Source organism: Megalobrama amblycephala, linkage group LG5 (assembly GCF_018812025.1).
Source record: "Megalobrama amblycephala isolate DHTTF-2021 linkage group LG5, ASM1881202v1, whole genome shotgun sequence".
In the NCBI taxonomy this organism is placed as follows: domain Eukaryota; kingdom Metazoa; phylum Chordata; class Actinopteri; order Cypriniformes; family Xenocyprididae; genus Megalobrama; species Megalobrama amblycephala.
In genome coordinates this window covers 18,390,238-18,409,340 of record NC_063048.1, presented here as the reverse complement: position 1 = coordinate 18,409,340, position 19,103 = coordinate 18,390,238, and the positions used below count along the sequence as shown (strand labels likewise).

General features: G+C 37.5%; 1 long non-coding RNA gene across 2 annotated transcripts; it reads right to left on the bottom strand.

Annotated features, from left to right (window-relative positions):
• Positions 1-82: 82 nt before the first annotated feature.
• Positions 83-11,173, bottom strand: LOC125268635. Of its 2 annotated transcripts, none has more exons than XR_007184937.1 (7): positions 10,881-11,173; positions 7,114-7,487; positions 6,803-6,897; positions 6,579-6,629; positions 5,661-5,926; positions 5,342-5,496; positions 83-4,855 (listed from the first exon to the last, which is right to left on the bottom strand). It is a non-coding gene; the product is annotated as an uncharacterized LOC125268635 (long non-coding RNA). The 2 variants fall into 2 exon arrangements; XR_007184938.1 differs by having other exon boundaries at positions 11,015-11,173.
• Positions 11,174-19,103: the final 7,930 nt, after the last annotated feature.

The window sequence follows — 19,103 nt, the reverse complement described above, 5'->3', positions numbered from 1 at the left end:
AAAAAAAAAAAAATATATATATATATATATATATATATATATATATATATATATATGTATATATATATTGGCCCAAGCCAGGTCGGGACCCGACGGTCTTACAATACTTGACAAAGTCTGCGGAAACATGAGGTCAATGTATACACAGGGACTAATGACAAAACAAGGGACACCTGTGCACAATCAAACCAATGAACCAATAACAATACAACACATGAGGCTAGGGAAGCACATGACATGAGGATAAGCAAATGACATGACATTGGAGCACATGGCAAACCAGGAAACATGAAACATGAACAAAACTAAAACTATGTGTGACAGGTAACTGATAAACATCTGTTACTGTAATGTTATCTAGTGTTTGTCAAGTCAGTTCCTAATTGAACAAGCTATATAACTAGTAGTAAAATCAGAGATGGTTGGCTAGCTTACTACACCTCAGTAGTGTTGTCAAAAATATAGATTTTTCAATGCTTTTCGATGCTGAAATATCTAACTAAAACTATTTCAATACTGTTTTTTCGCAGTATCGATACACTGATACCAGCTGTGCCTTTTCACTGTCTTCTCTCTGACAGTGAGTTCATGCACACTGCAGTGTAATAAGAAGCATTTGTAAACATGTTGTCCAACAAAATACACATTTAACAACATATTTTTACTACAAACTCACTTCATAACGTCAGTCGAGTGTTTGAAATAACTTCCTTTTGTGATCTGATGTGGCTTCTTTATCATAGAATGAGGCTGAAAATATGAATTTTATATATTCTACTGTAATGCTGTCGATTAGCATTGCATTATAAATTAACTTTTTTTTTTGAAAATATCCAAGATGGCTTGAAGAACACAGATAGACCACATATTGTCACAGTCATGTTTATTGTCTTCACGCCAAGCCAAGCCACATTCATCAAAGACTGATGCCCTCGCCTCACTGCCGGTACTTGGCTCAGCAGTGACCCAGGCCGGCCTCAGCGCCACCCAAAGCGGAAGTCAAGCCACGGCTCCACTCGACGAAATGCTACCTATTTCCCCTCAATGCTGTATCAGGTGCTGTCCTCCCGCCTTAGCATGAGTTGCATCCTGTAACACTTCAACCATTTGACACTCAACTTGAGGCATGGCAGGCCATCCCCAGAGTGTTGAGCTGGAATTTGGACAGCCTGGGTCAGTCCTCAGTCATTTGGAATGCCTGAGACTCAGGATCAACTTAGCCAAGAGCTCACCATCTTCCAGCCAGCAAATCGCCTTCCTTGAAGCAGTTCTCAACTCGGCCCAGGGCTAGGCTCACACCCGAGTGCACTCGGTCAATTCAGCAGCTCGCAGCATTGTTCAGATTAGGGGCTTCCCCCCTCTCAGAACCTTGCAATGGGGATGGTCTCCAGGAAGAAGGTGGTCTTGACATATGCTTCCAACACAGGTTAGGGAGCTCTATGTAAGGGCAGGCCGATTTCAGGCTCCTGGTCGAGCACGGAAAAGCAGCTACATATCTACCTGAGTTTTTCTGTTCAGTTGATGCAGCTGCTAGCAGCAGCTCCATGGCCAATTCCCCTGAGGAAGGACCTCCTTTCCCAGGCGAAGGGAAAGATTTGGCACCCTTAACCATGTATGGCCCCTCGATGGGAACTCACTGACCTCCCAGCGAGAGTCCTAAACACCATTTCTGAGGCTAGATTCCCAACCACTAGACGTCTCTACGCCCTTAAGTGGTCTGTTTTCTCTGACTGGTGTGCAGTCTGGAATGAAGACCCTACTTTATGTAACATACTGTCATTTCTACAAGAGCTGATGGACACAGGGTGCACCCCTTCCACGCTCAAAGTCTACATGGCGGCCATGGCAGTATACCACACTCCTGTGGCCAGGCAGTCTCTAGGCAGGAACAACCTGGTTGTTCATTTTCTGAAGGGGGCCATAAGGCTGAACCCGCCTCATCTTCTTACCATCCCAACATGGGACCTGTCGACAGTCCTTAGGGCCCCCAAAAGACTCCCCTTAGAGCCGCTGCAGTCGGCCGAGGTATGGCCACTTTCACTTAAGGCCACCCTCCTGCTAGCACTAGCACTGGTCAAGCAGATGGCTGACTTGCAAGCCCTCTCTGTGAGTGCATCTTGTCTTAAGTTTGGGCCTAAAGACTGCAAATTTGTACTCAAACCAAGGCATGACTACGTGCCTAATGTGCTCTCTGCTCCATTCACAGCATAGGTTTTCACGCTGACCACTCTTCCCATTTCAGAAGACAACCAAGAATTACACTTACTCTGCCGTCCAGGTCTTAAGAGTTTATATTGAGCATTCTGCACAATTCAGACAGTCAGAGTAGCTCTTCGTGTGCTTTGGAAGCCACACCAAAGGGCACCCGGTCGCGAAGCAAAGATTATCCCGCTGGATAGTGGACGCTGTTGCGTTGGCTTACACTGCGATGGGTCTCCAGTGCCCCATCAATGTAAGAGCACAATCCGCCAGAGGAATGGCCTCTCCCTGGGTGTGGTCCAGTGGAGTATCCATTGGTGACATCTGTGCGGTGGCCAGCTGGTCCTTGCCGTCCACCTTCACCAGGTTTTACAACTTGGATGTTCCTGCACTACAAGCACAAGTCCTCTCCATTTATTTGGGCTTTGACCTCTGTATGAGCTCAACCCACTACCTTCCCTTGAGGCTCCGACCCATGGTCTGAACCCTTTTTTTTAGTGTCGGGAGAGTACCTCGACCTTACTTAGCCCTACTGCCTTTGAGGCCTTTATCTTAAGTGTCTTAGGCTAGGGCCTTAGAACGTTTGTCGTTCTGCAATCATAGAATTATGTGATTTGACTGTGTTCCCATAGCATCTAATGACACAATACAAGTGAACCATATCGAAAGGGAATATACAACGGTTACTAATATATCCTGTTCCCTGAGATAACGGAAACGAGTATTATGTAGCTGGCCGTGCTATTCATCACTTCATTCGAGTTAATCTGAATCCTATAGCGAGACGAGCCTGTTATATAGACGGATGCTCCACCCATTCTGGCGGGCTGCAGCGCCTGTTTCAGTTGGTTCACGCAGATCCGCAGAAACCCCATAGGTTCATGCAGATTACACTGCTCAGCCAGTGGGTTCGTGCAGATTCCTGCACTGATATGGCTTGTGCAGTTTCACTGCGTGATTCAATAAGGCTTCAACATTCAGAGAAAAAGGAGTTTTTCCCATAGTGTCTACAGACATTAACTGAAGACATTACATGTGTTTATAGCACGTAGAGACAGAAAAGAAAAATATTGCTGTGAAAACAACTAAGGAGAGATTTCTTCTGATCCTAGCAATGCCCCTGCTCTTGTGAATGTCAGGATCTCTCATAAGTCTCATACTCATACTTTTCTGAGACATAATCATATTGTTTAATCTAACAACTAAATGCAGGTTTGGCAGGAAAATGACAGTGACCTCTGTCCTGGGGAGTTTAAAAATATGCAGATTGAGTTTATGCTGGATTTAGTGCCTAAATCATATTGCTTACATATGGTTTACACATTGGACCAATAATGCAAAGTGTGAAAAATACAAAATATTTTTCTGCCATTCACAAGAGTTTTCCATTTCTCAACTCAGAAGTATACAGAAGATCCCTGTATAAAAAAACAAAAACAAAGCTCTTCGGGTGTAATTACTGATTTTAACTACTAGATGTCACTCTTGGCACACTGTGGATTTCACAGCTCATGTCAACTCTTTCCTCACCAACTTTTTTCTTTTTTCTTTTTAAGTTGCCAGCCTCCGCCAGCATTTTTATTTGTTGTGTAGTATTTGGGGTAGCAGCATTTTTGATAAGATAATGTCATAAAGTGTTGTACAATGTAATGTGACTATATATTGCGAGTGAGGCACAAATTAACACAAGCCTAGACCTTCCCATAAAGAAAAAAAGAAGGCTTTTGATTGATGATTTAAGTATAAACGCCTCATCCGTTTGGGGAGATGTGAGTGCAGTCAGTGGAGGCTGAGGTAAAGTATAAAGTATACTTTACTTTTGCCTGGCTCCGCACCACGCGCCTCCCCTGACTGCGCACGCATACTGTTGAACGGACGAGGGGTTTATACTTGACACTCTCTCTGTTGTATTATTCTTTAAAACGATGGGCAACTAGGAGTAATTGTTCTTTAAACCATCAGGAAGCAGTGGTGGGAATAAGGTACACACGTGATGATGTTTGTTTTATTACACCACCAAACTCACACTACAAAAAAAAAAAAAAAAAGAATCAGGGGGGTGGGAGAACTGATTCTAACGGCTGGACTGTAGTCATTGGATTCTGTTCCCTCCATGTTTCTTACACATTATTTATCAAACTGATGCTCGGTAAGCTCCATGCATACACAAGATAGAATCAGCATCTTTTAAGCCACTATATCAACATCTCTCATCAGGGGGGTGGGGGAACGGATTCCGCTGGCTTGACTGAAGTCATCGGATTCTGTTTGCCCCATGTTTCATACACATAGAGAGTCTAATATTTATCAAACTGATGCTGGTTAAGCTCCATGCACATACAGGACAGAATCAGCATCTTTTAAGCCACCACACCAACATCTCTCATTATGTTCCACATTGGAGACCAGACAAATCACTTTTTGGATTTTTTATATGCATGTTTTTCTACCTCTCGTTGCTTTTTTTCTTTTTAGGCATATTAGTGTTTTTCTTTATCTACTGGTCTATTTTTCTCTATCGGGTCATGACGGAGTCATATTTTCAAACATTTTTAGTTCAGGATCATTAACTGGAACAAGTTATGGAGGAGGATCTTCTCAAAATCAACCCGCTTGAATGGATCACTTTCCAGGCAACAGATCAGATCTATGCATTCTGTGAAGAAACGGGAGATATACATTTTATACCTGATAAAGATCTGTACTTGGTGTAACTGATCACATTATTTTTAACAGTAATACACCGCATTCCAAATTATTATGCAAGTGACATATCAGTAAGATTTCAGTAGAATAAACATTCAGATTTTAGTTTTTCTAAGAAAATGTATGTTTGTTTATTTATCTCAGACAAAATAATTTGTCAGGTCTATGGAAACCCTACTTAGAGGTTGTTCCACATTATTAAGCAAGTCACAGTTCTCATGCAATATGGAGAGGAAGAAAGATCTTTCTGAAGATGAAAAGCATGAAATGGTCCAATGGTGTGCAAAAGGCATGAAAACAACTAATATTTTTACAGTTTTATTGCTCTTAGAAAATCTAAATGTTTATTCTACTGAAATCTTACTGATATGTCACTTGCATAATAATTTGGAACGTGATGTAAATGTTCCTGTATGATCCATCCACATGCTCTCACCTTTGAAAAGTTATTTTGTGTATCAGTGTCTGGCAACGATCTTAGCAAGCTGCTTGAAAGGGGACTGCCCTCATACCATCATGAACAACAGTGCGCCTAAATAATACACTGTTGCAGGCTTGCTGTGGTACCTTCTAAGACAGGCACTCTTGTGCCTGGAAGAAATAACAATATTTTGTCCATTGCCATTAAGTTGTATTTCCACAGCTTTTGTCTATTGATACTACAAATACTATAAATGATCTACTGTTCTTACTGGCTCTGTCTGAAAGGCTCATTATAACTTGCCATCATAGATTTGTAGAATAATAATACATACCACTGTATGTTGAATAGGCAGACTTCTTCAAGCGTCTACTACAGCCGAAGTCTACTAATTTGACCTGCAAGATGTTTTGGTTGCTGTGGAAGACATCCCTTTCACAGCATATTCTTGCAGTAGTGACAACCTGATGCATCACCACTCGTGCTGTCGACTCCCTGATTCTACTAACATTGTGCAGTACAAAACGCGGCATATCTTCACGTCATGGGCCACTCTAAGACCAGTATGTATTCATCTGGTGTCTCCAACCAGTCCAGCACCTTTATTATTTGAGGAACAAAGTAAAATGATTAGGGGACGTGGTTTAATTTATCTGAATTTCTACAACAGAATTATGTCCTGCATTTGGGTAAGTAGGTTTGAGGACTTGTAATTTAAACAAATTCGAATGTAAATAGTAACTGATGTTGTGGTCACATTTACTGTTGATCTGCGAAATTTTGCAGGTTAAAATTTGGTCATTTTAACCGGAATCCACATGCTCAGTTTTGTGTGAGAGCGAAAAAGGGTTACGCTTTATTGTAAGGTGATGTAGTTATATTGTACTTGCTCAAATAAGTAATGAGTAATATTAATAATAAGTAATACATTTACTTGCTATAGAGTTATGGTTAGGATTAGGATTAGTTAGTTGTAATTATGCATAATTTACTGTTGTTACTATAGTAAGTACATGTGGTAATGTGTAACTATGTCACCTTAAAATAAAGTGTTACCTGAAAAAGTTCCATATGGACATTTCACTTGTTCATGTCGGTCACGCAAATTTTTAGTGCTGACATACAGAAAGCTGCTTGGTGTGAAATTCATGCACTATTGACAATGGACCTTTTTTCTGGTAAAATTTTGTTAAAATAGCCTATCTATCATGTGATCATAGTAAGAAAACAAAGAGAGAAGCAGCCTACTTACAATACTGACATTTTCCATGTCTTCTGTCTTCACCACATATTTGATTGCCACCTGTTTACCAAGGGAAGAAAAACATTTTTTTTTTTTTTTGTGAGAATGGGTTACAATCAATTATGTGTGCACATGCGTCACATGATTCCATACAAGAACCTTAATGTAACTTTTCATGAGTTTAAATTCCAAGAGAGTACAAAATCCTTTTGTTAGCAAGTAATGAAACAAACCTTTCATGAATCAGACAAACGGGTTTCTTCAAAGACTTTTCCGTATGATCCTTTACCCTGCATTCCACCAATTTCATAGTGCTGGAAGATGTCCCCTGTTAATAAAAAAATGAGGTATACAGAAAATGTACAATATAAACCATAAAGAAATGCTGATTAAAGATTGCCTTAGAATGGAAACATTACTGTGGTGCCTCAGACAAACAATCCTTGATCCTCAGTCCACACTTTCATTAGGATGAAAAAAAGATTTTGTCCAGAAGACGTTAAAAAATTTTGAGTCATGTTGAAGCTTGTGGTAGTATACTGACCTGTATTTCCCTTTAAACTTAAATGGAAAATTTCCTCCTCAGTCTTCCAGAAAATGTCTGATGACGAAGCAGTGCTGTTGTTCTCCTCAGTCATAAACCATAGGCACAGTTGGAGAAGTACTGATGTTGTGATTGCTGATGCCCCCTTGCTTTTCACTGGGAATGTCTTTATCAACATCCTGCACAGCGGTGAGGGAAGACACACAGTTGTGCCAGCTGTACATTGAAGTTTTATCAGTGTCTCTGTTCTGTTCAACTTTGGGAATGTCTTCATTAACATCCTGCACAGCGGTGCGAGAAGACACACAGCTGGACACTGAAGTGTTGTCAGTGCTGCTGTTCTGTTCAACTTCGGGAATGTCTTCGTTAACCTCCTGTACAGCAGTTAGGGAGGACACACAATCAGGGGTGGGTTTACCATTTTGGGGTCCCTAAGCAAAGTCAGGATGTCCCCTCAATGCATTATACTTTAAATTGCAGAACAGTAATATTGAATGGAAATTAAAGTATTTAGAGTAAAAACTGGATTTATTTTACTTTGAAGTGCATAACAGCAGACAAAAATCGTCTACAATTTCACTCTTGCTCCTTTGAGCTATAAGATATAGTAAACCTTTATCAGAAGTCTTGATTTTGTCCATTGTCTTCCATATTCAAAGTTATACAGGATCATTTTTACTATAATCAGTTAACTCTCTTGATTTTAGCATAAGCAAAAGTCTTTGAATCTTTCAAATAATTTCAGTCTGTCTTCTAGTTCACGCAGGTTTGCATATTTACACTTTGCTTTTAACCCTGTAGGGCCAGGTCAATTTTAGCTCTTCTAAAATAAACCTGCAGATATTTTTTCTCTCTAAGACCACATTTACACAACCAATAGGTCCTATTGTTCAGCCTTGCAATGCTATTGGATGGGATATTTTGTGACTAGGCCTGTTCACCTGTTCACCATGAACTCACGCAACATGCAAACTTGACTTGAATCATATCATCATGTTTTACTGGACTGGATAAATCAACATTCAAGCAAGTAAAATGCCCAAAATATTTTTTATGTGATTAGTAATATGTTTAGATCATGTAGATATTAAGGTACTGTTGAATGCTTTAATCATATTAGATGTGAGCTTGTAATGTCTATGTTGTAATTTTACACTAGGTGAAAGGCGTAGCAAAATTTGCCTGTGCACCTTGCACATTACATGAATTTTACTTCTCACCTGTTCCGTGTCAAAGAAATACTAATAGAAACAATGTTTTTGATCAATCACAACTTTTAAATGTCTTCTTTGTTACAATTTTGAGGGTTTTTTTTCTAAATTTAATTATTAAATAAGTTCAAGTTGAATTAAGGAATAAATTATTTCTTTGAGAATTTGAAAGTATTTGTGCAGCAATATTTGAAATTATCTGTATTTTATCATTTATAAAACATAAAACAACTGGTCCTGTTTTGCCCAAATTTCTGCATGAGGGACAGGTGATAATGTTCTGGAATGTGGGGCTATAAATGCTATTGGCATGATAAGTTGAGGGCACAATAAGCTAGCTTGACAGTACTGTGTAAATTCTGTGGAATGTGTGAATTCTTTAAAATTAATATGTGTGCCTTGAATTCATTCAGTCATGTTTGACAATCACTAAACTTTTGCCATGAAGTCACTCTGCTTATATGATTTCTTTTAGAAATTCTTAATTTTATATTTCAGAAAACTGAATAGGGGAAATAGTCTGGAAACACAAATATTTTTTCATACTCTGTTTTCTTTTTTCCATACTTTTCCAGACTTGGAAAATACTCAAATCAAATTCCATACAAACTGTGTAGGAACCCTAAACTCCTTTTCAATTTTACTTGAGTAAAAGTACAAAAGTACTTGATCTTTACTGTACATATTAAAAGTAAAAATTACTGATTGATGAATGTTTATTTATTTTGCAATTTTATAGACTCTACTGCTCAAAATACTAGACATACAGCTTAAATGGGTTACAGCTCAGTTTGACATCTTTATGAACTGTGATTTTTCAAATAGCCAGCATTAGTCAAGAAAGATTATGCAGATTGCAGACACAAATTAATTGATCTGCAAGAAAACATTTTTATTATTCAATAAAAATTATTATTCAAACTTATACACTGATACACTACTGATAATTACTGATAATTCAAGTGTGCAAGCAAATGAAAATAACAAAATATACCAAATACAGTAGTATATATAGAAATGAGGAATAAAATGTGTGCAGATGTGTGTTAACAAATAGCTATAAACATTCAATATAAAAACAGACGTAGCATAGGGCAAAACGTAACAATTTAAGAACACTAGGCAAACATATTAGTTTTACATCATTTGAAACTTCTACGGCAGTGGGGAAGAGGTATGGCCAACTTTGTTGTTTTTTTGTTTGTTTGTTTTTTTACCAAAAACCTACCCTGTTTCAGACTTAAGTAAAGTTGGCCGCATATTCACAGATTCGAATTTCCAGGATCAATAACTCAAATAACACCTCTTTTCAATCGTAGTAATGTAGAGAAGCAGCTACAACCTAATTTTCCTCAAAATCAGCTTTCCTCTGCTGTGGACAAAATACATTGATCTCTATGAGAGACAGATCCAAAGGGACCGTCTGCAAAGTGCAAAACCTGAAGTGTGTTACTACAGATACTGTCAATAACTTCAGTGTTACACACTGTAGTATCACCAAATTTATTTCATACACCACTGTTGGCCTGCTTATACTACAACACTTATATTGGAAATATAAAATGTATTTTTGCATAATTCGTATGATTTTCTATATTGAAAAATATTTAATAACTTCACTGTAATACACTGTACAGTCACCAAATTTATTTCACACACCACTGCTGTCCTGCTGGTAATACTACAACACTTATTTTGGAAAAATATGTTTTTTATAATTTTTCATACGGTTTTTTATAATGAAAAATATTTAATAACTTCACTACTGTCACCAAATTCAGTTCACACATCACTGCTGTCCTGATAGTTATACTACAAAACCTATTTTGGAAAAATGTCTTTTGTATAATTTTTATGATTTTTTTATTATGAGAAATATTCAATAACTTGACTATTAACATATATTCAATAACTTCACTGTAATACACTGTACTGTCACCAAATTCAGTTCACACATCACTGATGTCCTGATAGTTATATTACAACACTTATTTTGGAAAAATGTCTTAATTTTTATGATTTTTTTATTATGAAAAATATTTAATAATTTCACTGTAATACACTGTACTGTTACCAAATTTAGTTCACACGCCACTGCTGTCTTGACAGTTATACTAGGCTACAACACATATTTTGTGGGGGAAAAGTTTGAAAGTTCGCCTGCAGTTCCAAAAAAAAAGTTCTTTGAATGGAAGTCTATGAGAGCACTCTGGGCGATTCTCGGCCAGACTGAAATCGCCCAAAGAGGCGGTACTCCACATAACGTGACTCGACGCTGATTGGACTATAGCCAGACCAGAGGCAGTACTCTAGTGACAGCTGAAGTAACAATGTGGTTGAATGTGATTAAAAAAAGTCCTTCCCTTTCGCACTTTGGTGGTGCGTTGCACTATCGCCCTAATGAAGAAACCGCCCCTGAAATGTGGACATGTCCAAGAATGTCATAAAGGCCTAAACAGCTCACCCTTTTACAGCAGTTCTCAAACAACTGGCAGTCGTGACCTAAATATGATTTTCATTTCCAATAATAAATCCTAAAATTCGGCATTAACTTACTTTTCACACCATCAGTCGCGCACGCACTCAAGCCTCGAAGATCTCCCGTCCCGTCTTTTTCTTTGTATTTTATGTTTATCACTTATTCTGTATTTAGACACCTTTTATGAGAATTTCACTGTTATTGCTCCTACCTTCTCTTTTAGTGAAATGTTCCTTCACATTTCCACGAAGTTGAGTAATAGTGGACAGTTTTACTCGAAGCATTTTAACTAAACCATTTTTGTGAGCGATTTTTGCTAACTGTTGCTAATTAACTGTATGTTGGCGCCAAATGTGGAAAGAGGCGGAGCTACAATATAATCCGCTTGTTAAGTCGTGACGTAAGGAACGCCGTTTCCGGGTCCAAGCCTCGACTCGTTTCACTTGAGAATGCCATCAACGGCCGTTTATGAGCGCTATTTATTCATTTTAAACATCAATCATTTTAAAAACTTAAACATTTTAAATACTTACAGTCTATACAACAGTCTCCGTGCTCACAGCGTCACAGATATTAATATTTTAACGAATTATAAAAGATGAACCATTGTCTGGCCATCTGGAATTTTGGTATGGAGATAAAGGTTATAATTATATATTTTTTTCTAGTATTACACCACATCGTGTATGTATATTAGCACCATTTGTTGTTTTCTTGTGGTATGAGATAGAGCGTTAGGACCCGGAAGCGCTGCCGTGTGACGTCAGACTTAACAACCGGATAGCCTAAGTTAACATTTGTTTTGCTCGAGATAAAATTAGCCATTAGGCTAACGACAGAACAAAAAAAACTTATAAATAAACAAGGTGCCTTCCGATTTTTTTAAGAGGAATATGTATATACATATATATATATATATATATATATATATATATATATATATATATATATATATATATATATATCGGACGGTAAAAGTCCAATAGCTTCTAAGACAGTAGCAACCATATACAATTTTATATGGGGCGCGTATGTAAAATAGATTTTGTAAGAAAAACTGGTCAAATTCTGTTGGATTTAGCTACAAAAACAGATACATTTTGCGATGTTTACCTAAATAAGCTTCATGCAATTAAATTACTTAAATTAAATATATAAATACATGCAATATCCATCAATCTCTTTATTGAATTTTAACATGAAATAGAACAAACAAAACTCCCCTTCACACATATATATATAAAAAAGAAAAGAATATATAATAATAATAATAATAATAATACAAAGACCAAAACATCAAGAATCAACATAAAAAAACAATGACAGACAACATAATAAAAAAAATAAAAAATAAAAAAAACCTTTAGCTGTGAGTAACGGTCCAAAGGGCTACTGCCCATTCATTTGCAGCAAAAATGCGGGTCACTAAGTTTACTGAGGATTATCTGGAAAGGTCAACTTCCCAACATATTCAAAAAAGGGGTCCCACGTCTTAAAAAAATTTCCTTGAGAGCCCCTTAACAAATGTCTAATGTTTTCGAGTTTGGCGAAGTACAGAACATCCCTAATCCAGTGAATATGCGATGGAGGTGTAGGAGACTTCCAATTCAAAAGTATCAAACGCCTTGCTAACAAACTAACAAAGGCTATGAACATCTTGAACTCTGCAGACAACGGTATTGTGACCGGAGTTACCCCGAAAAGTGCAGTGATAGCATCAGGCACTATTCTCTTCCCTGTGACCTCACTCAAAGAATCAAAAATATTTTGCCAATAGGTTGTTAAAACAGGGCAAGAACAAAACATATGTATATGTGTTGCTGCTGCCTGGTGACATCGTTCACAAGTCGGGTCAATGTTATTAAACATCTTAGCGAGCCTGGTTTTAGTTAAATGAGTACGGTGTAAAATTTTACATTGGATCAGTCCATGTTTGGCGCAAACCGAGGAGTGGTGTACCTTGTCAAGAACATTCCCCCACATATCATCACTAAATGCAATCCCCAGATCCTCCTCCCATAGCGCTTTAATTGACGACAAAGAAACAAATCTAAGTGAGTGGATCTGAGCATAAATAAATGAAATCATACCCTTCAAAGCGGGCGCTGGTTTTAAAAAATATCAAGGGATGTGTCAGAGGGCATAGAAGGAAACTGAGGGAACCTATGAGAAACAAAATTACGAATCTGCAAGTACCTAAAAAAGTGTTGATTTGGGAGGGAAAATTTTTTGGACAACTGTTCAAATGAGGCGAAAGTGTTATCAATGTAGAGATCTTTAAATATTTTAATGCCCATATTAGACCAAATCTCAAATGCACGATCAATTAACGATGGAGGAAAGGAGTGATTAGCTGTTATTGGTGCCAAAGTAGAATATGTTTGAAGGCCAAAGGAACGTCTAAACTGATTCCAAATCTTTACAGTTGTCTTAATAATGACATTTTTAGTGTAATTTTTTATAGGTGATTTAATAGGTGAATGAGCCAAAGCTGAGAGTGAAACAGGTTTGCAGGAAAAATGCTCCATTCCCAACCAAACTGACGATAATAACTGTAAACCAGAATGTAACCAAAACTGAATTATTTTGAGATGAGCCGCCCAGTAATAAAACTTAAAGTTGGGTAGGGCCATTCCCCCTAGCTTCTTTGGGCTCTGTAAATATTGTTTTCGTAATCTTGGTGGCCTCCCACTCCAAACAAAATCCGAAATAATGGCGTCTAATTTACGAAAAAAGGTTTGCGGAAGGAAAATTGGTACACACTGAAACAAGTATAGAAACCTGGGAAGGACATTCATCTTAATACTATTAATCCGAGCTGCTAGAGATAAGTTCAGCACTGACCAACGATTAAAGCTACTTTGTACTTGAGACAGAAGAGTAATGAAATTAGCGCGATAAAGATCCATGAATTTAGCAGTAACTTGAATCCCAAGATATCTTAATTCGTGCTGAGCATACATGCAATATCAAAAGTTAAAACTAAGTGTTTTATGTAAATCTAAACCTTCTATTTAAATCTAAAAGTGTTATGTAAATGTTAAATCCAAATTCTATAAATGTGAATCCTATAGACCAATTTGGTGTTTGCAAACAGCGATGACGTTTTTTGTGGGCGGAGCCTAGCTGGTTGCAGAAAATGACAGTTGAGCAGTAGAAGTCTATGGAAGCCACGAAATAAAAGAATAAAAAGTTAATTTTGAGTTTATATCTCACAATTCTGACTTTTATTTCTCGCAAATCTGAGTTTACATCTCACATTTCTTACAAAGAAAAACAGAATTGTGAGATATACTCGTTATTATGTCTTTTCTGAATTGCAATTTATCCCGCAATTCTGACTTTTTCCCCCTCAGAATTGTGAAATAAACTCACAATTGCGAGTTATAAAGTCCGAACTGGGAGTAATAAACACGCAAATGCAAGAAAAAAAAAGTCAGAATTGTGAAATAAAAATTATTATGTTTAAAAGTTATCTATGTAAAATATTATAGGTTTAAATTATTTTAATTATAATTATTTCATGCTGTAACTGCTATGTATGTATGTCCTCTGAACTGCATATGTGAATATTATGTAGACTTACTGTTTACATCAAATTCCTGCTTTAATAGTAGACTAATCCTTGCAGGTGTCATCAGTCCAGTCTGTGAAACGTCTCCGTTTAGCTTCAAAGGACGTTTTCAACGATGGTTTTCTTTAAAAATGAAGACTAGATTTTTTGCATTCCGATTCCAACATCCAGAGGCACAACAAAACATTTTTCTCTTATTCTGTGGATTTTGCACATTTTCCTTCAATTGCTACCGCTATTTTTCTGCAACCAGTATGCGCGCGCAGCTGCAAGTGACGTAATTGTGACGTCTGCTCCAAAGTGGTCTATAGGCCTATGTAAATCTTCCTTGTTAAATGAACATTACAGTACATAAAAAATGAAAAAAAAGAAACCAAATACAATTCTATTTTGTAATTTTACATTAACAATGTAATGTTCTATTTATCAAAACCAAGTCAGTCTCATCAAGTTAGTGTTTTAAGCATTTCTACATTCATTCCAAAATAATAACTAAAGGCAATAATAATTTAAACAATATATTTTATTTGTGTATTGAGGTTTTTCTTTTTAATTGTCAATCTAGGATATTTTGGATCATCAGTCATGCTCCGTAAACCGTCTGTCACAGACACGAATTGTATTTTTAATTTCACCAAGCTGATTGCACTAAAAAAAAACCCGCAGTCATCATGCTTTCAGTCCATTTCAAGTTTGATTTTGACGTGACATAAAGCAGTGATTTCTAACCTGGTGATTTACTTACTTTTCGATTATTCTTCCGGTTGACGCCATCATTTGTTCATTCAAACTGACAGTATTTATCGCACAAACCAATCATATCCAATCATAGCCAATTACATCCAATCATAGCGCGATGGAGTTGCCTCCTCTCACGTGACTTTCCCCCATTCATTCTCAATTACCCCCCACAAAACCCACCGCACGCCGGGGGTCTGATGATTTTATATGGTTTCCTATGAGAGGAAAGGGAGGCACGACTCCATAGACTGTAAAGCATGACTCCTCTGTGTAACTTTACCTGCGGGTGTCGCTGTTGGGCAGTGTTCCTTAAGAAATACGCGTGACTTGCGCTCTTTTTAATGTCATAATTTGTAATATTTGTGTTGTTTTATATGTAATATGGATTATTTTCTCATCCTATTTTTTTTGAGGAGGCACTGCCTCCCTTGCCTACCCGGAGGAAACGCCCCTGATATATATATATATATATATATATATATATATATCCCCCGAAAAGGCATAAGATCTGTATATATTTGTTAACTGTTTGTTGTAATAAGTGTTTTGAGTAATTCACTGTATGTTGATGATAATGCAATGGAGAGAGAGAGTTTAATGCGCACTTCTTGTGCTCTGTAATGTTTTCTTTTGTGGTGACTTGTTTGGAGTGAAAACAGACGCAATAAACTTTATAAAACATCAGTAAAGGTTTGGTCATCATTCGGATGGAGTCTGCTACACTTATGAAAGTTACAAAAGTTATTTAGTCAAGAATATTGTGTGATCTTCGGTGCATCCCTAATATATATATCAGTGGCGTGGGGTCCATATAAACTGCAAATGTTCTGCATACCCAAGCCATTCGTGGACTCGGCAACAAATATTAACATTATAAATTACTATTAAATCCCTTGTTTGAGGTGTACCATAAAGCCTATGATTGGTAATACGTATGTAACTGTCCGTAATTTATTTATTTTCCAAACAAATCTGCCAGTTACAGAGCTTTCTGGGTAAGCTGATCTACAGCAGCTTTTGCGCCTTCACGCTTTTGTCATGGAGCATCATCATTGTCCCGTGTTCTCATTGGGTTGCTGGCCTATGGGGGATTTCATGGCAGGATAAGCTGTGAGCGGATCGCTCTCTCAAAAGGAAAAATGAGCTGCTGCCAGATCTCAATCACCGAAAATCACATTGTATTTGATACAAAAACTAACTAGACTAAATCAAATGGGGAAAAAATCATAACTAAAACTATTTTCATAGTATTTAATTTTCTCCATAGGTAATTTTTTTATGAAAACTTAATAAATTGTTTAAGACAGTCCTACTATAACTAGGCCTATCGGAGGATGTTAATCGATAGTCTTTGCGTTTATTAAAGTCATCAGTTTGCATAATTTCAACTTATTTTTTAAAGAATACTGATATTTTTATTTAAATTATAATTACATTTTATTTTTTATTTATAATGGGCTGCTAATACTAATTATGTTATTCTTATTATTAATTCAAAAAGTACTCCTGGCATACATTTAAATTGACACCATGGTGCATGTTTTATTTGTCGTGTCTGATTTAGATCAGTCTCTGGTTTAGATCTGTGTCCTAAACTGATGTGTTTAAAGGTGAAGTATGTAGTTTGTGTGACACTAGCGGCACCTAGCGGATTACAAAAATACAGCATATTTTGCAAAAGCACCTTTCGCATGTCGCGCCTCCGTCGGCTCAAACATCACAAAAGCTCTTACAGGTGCTTGTGAAGGCACGTCTCAACAGGTAAATATAGGCTACTCTCAATAAAAGGTTCAACATATTAGAAATACTTTTCACTGTGTTGCTATTTGTCATGAGCAAGCAAATGAGTAAACTAACACTGAGAATGCGAGCGTCTCGCATATTAGCTATAAACCCATTCAAACGTAACTGCATCGGCCACATTTTTTTACATGACGCTCCACCCAGCATACCTGGTTAAAAAAAGTCACTGCTCGCCACTTATATATATACATGTGTGTGTCTTTAAATGATAATGAGCTTTGCTCACCCCGCCCCTCTGTTCTGTGGGGCGTTTTGACACAACACACGTGGAGTGTTGCCTTGACAACAGCTGAGGTTATATTTTGGAGAAAGAATGGCAGCGGGAGTCTCTGAGGACACATCTGTGCAACCGTATAAATTTGAACCGGAGTCGGACCCGGAACAAGATGATGGCCCCGACAAAGTTTGACAATTAAGGCTCGAACAGGACGTTTCTGAATGGTTGGTTAACGTAATGTCACTTTGATCTATCTTAGCGAAGTGAGATAAGAATGCTATGTGTTTACTGATGTATACGTTAGTTCATTGACAGATTGATGTTACAGCTAATGGTCATGAAAAACTTTTTTGCGTTAAATGTAGGCTAAAGTTAATAAAATGTTACACTCACTTCTTCTGGAGGTACAGCAGGAACAAGAAAGTTGGTACCGATCCTTTTTTCAGGAGCAGCTTCTTAGCAAAACCTGCTTTATACTGACCCTCGTTTATAAAGCAGTCTGGTGAGAAATGATTCGCGCAAACATGAAAGCATTGACGTTGATCGGGGGGAATATTCCCTTTGAAAACAAAACTCAGCCACTGCGTCTTCAGCGGTTTGGATTTAGGAACATCAAAATGACTGCGGTGTTTGTTATTACACCCAAGAACAGAACACCACAATCGCTTAGATGCCATTCTGCTCCAGCGTATCAACAATGGCGGACTATGATGACAGCTCGCTCAGGGCGGGTCTGTGTTTAAACGCTGCTGTCAATTAACAGTCGTGGGAGGGGCGTCCGACTGTGTGACGTCACATGGTCAGACAGCTCGATTTGAGACAGTGGAAAACATATAAGGAGATTTAAAAAAAACACTGGATGGATTTTTATCATTATAGGATGGTTGTTTACAGGCACTTCCAACACACATTTCAGTACAAGCAACTTGTAAAAGTGCATGTACTATTATATGACCCCTTTAAAGGGCTTTAGAGAACCTGGACCGTCACCTTCGACATCAACTCCAATCCGACCAGTAAGTTCTTTTTAAAAATACATTTCGGAAGGGTGGGGGGAAGGGTGCACCAACACATTTGTCCCGCCAGTTTAAGATTCGTTGTTCAATTAGATTTGTTTAAATATTGATAAATTTAACCATCCTCAAAAAAAGTTTATGGATTGCAATGCATAGTACGATGCAACTGGATTATGCAGATTTCCATCACAAGAAAAAAAACTGACTTTAACAATAAATAATATAACTTGTACATTCTTAAAAAAAACACTGACTGGTCGGATTGGAGTTGAAGTCGCCCCAGATGTCGAAGGTGATGGTCCAGCTTCTCTGAAGCCCTTTAAAGCAATAGTTCTCCCAAAAATGAAAATTTGATGTCAGGGATGACGCATTTTTGTAGGCAAAACCCCGAAGCGAGTTAGCATTTTAGGACTTCCGGTTCCAACGCCGTAAAGTCTATGGGTTTTTTGAATGGGTTTTTGCTAAATCGCTTGAAATAAGGTCTGTGGTTAACAAAGCCTCTAAATACTTTCACGTTTTGATCTATGACATAAAACACACCAGTTATAACCCACTTGTGATTTTTTAAACTTTTACTGTGTCTTAAAATCGGCGGTTGCTAACAAATTGCTAAAAGGGACTACTTCCTTTGGCGGGGACTTTAGACGTCATCATTAAAAACGGGACATTTGGACAGCATTTCTCATGAAAAAGTGGATAAGTATTCATAACAGCACAGATCATAATCAGCAAGCATGTTTATAAATAAAGTTGTTTTTTAAATACAGTTTGAGGAAGATTGGTGGTGACAACGTTGATCCGCGACCATAGTCCGTTTATAGCCTACTGTTAGCCTTTTATATCTGACGACTTTATTTAGGCTTCAAAATCTATAAATGTTGTGTTAACTTGTAAAGATTATCTTGATAGACAAAATGTGTAAGTGTCATAACCCTTTGTTAAACACAGA